Source organism: Echinops telfairi, unplaced genomic scaffold, assembly GCF_000313985.2.
Source record: "Echinops telfairi isolate 266 unplaced genomic scaffold, ASM31398v2 ScPeMD7_7458;HRSCAF=8496, whole genome shotgun sequence".
NCBI classification, from domain to species: domain Eukaryota; kingdom Metazoa; phylum Chordata; class Mammalia; order Afrosoricida; family Tenrecidae; genus Echinops; species Echinops telfairi.
In genome coordinates this window covers 1,818,140-1,819,505 of record NW_022111358.1, presented here as the reverse complement: position 1 = coordinate 1,819,505, position 1,366 = coordinate 1,818,140, and positions in this window count along the sequence as shown.

Here is a 1,366-nt window from a genome sequence, read left to right as displayed (position 1 = left end):
AGATGAAGTCTTGCCATCTTTGCCCCTAAGGAGCATTTGGGGGGTACAGCTTCCAAGACAGATTTGTTTGGTCTTTTGACAGTCCATGATATTTTAATATTCTTCCTCAAACCAAAACCCAACCCCCTGCCATCAAGTCAATGCTGACTCATAGCGAGCCTACAGGACAGGGTAGAACCTCCCCTGTTCCTAGGACTAGAAACGCCCCATCGCAGCCGAACACAATCCACTACCTCACCAAGGCTCCTTGTTCGGCACCAGTAACCTCACTCAAAGGCACCAATTCCTCTGCGGTCTTCCTTAGACCTGGTTCAACTTTCACGTGTAGATGAAGTGATTGAAATTACCATGGTGGTTTTTTTTTAACTGTAACATAACTTTATATTTATTCAGAAGATATTAGTTGTTTACAACCAACTGTGTCTTCTATTTTAATAACTACGCCTTCCAAATACACAGAAAAAAACAAATTCAGATGACATAAGAGACATTTAAAGAAGGCAAGAAATGACCATGGTTTAAGGCAAGCACACAGCCCTGCTTTTCAACACTTTAAAGAGGTCTCATGCAGCAGATTTACCCAATGCAGTATATCTTTTGCTCTCCTGACTGCTGCTTCCATGAGTACTGATTGTGAATCCAAGCAAGAGGAAATCCTTGAGAACTTCAGTCTTTCCTCCCTTTATCGTGATGTAACCTACTGGTCGACTTATGATGATTTTTGGTTTTCTTTACATTGAATTATAATCCATAACGAAGGCTGCAATCCTTCGTCTTCACCAGCGAGTGCTTCAAGCCCTCCTCACTTTCAGTAAGTAAAGTTGCGTCCTCTGCATATCATAATTGTTAATAAGCCTTCGTCCAATTCTGGTGCCGCATTCTTTTTCATACAGTCTAGTTTCTCTGATGATGTGCTCAGCCTACAGATTGAGCAAGCATGGGAGAGGATACAACCCTGATACATGCCTTTCCTGATTTTAAACCAGGCAGGAGTCCCTTGTTCTGTGGACACAACTGCTTCTTGAGCCGTGTACAAGTTCCACGTGAGCACCATGAAGAATTTCCACTCTTCTCCAGGCTATCCATAGTTTGTTATGAACCACACCATCAAATGTCTTTGTAGAGTCAATAAAATACAAGTAAACTTCTTTCTGGTCTTCTCTGCTTTCAGCCAAGATCCAGCAGACGTTGGCAATGATATCCCCCCTCGTTATACATCCTCTTCTGAATCTGGCCCGAGCCCCTGTCAATGTACTGCTGCAACCTTTGTTGGATGATCTTTTTTTAAAATAATTTTATTAGGGGCTCATACAACGTTTATCAAAATCCATACATGCATCAATTGTGTAAAGCACATTTGTACATT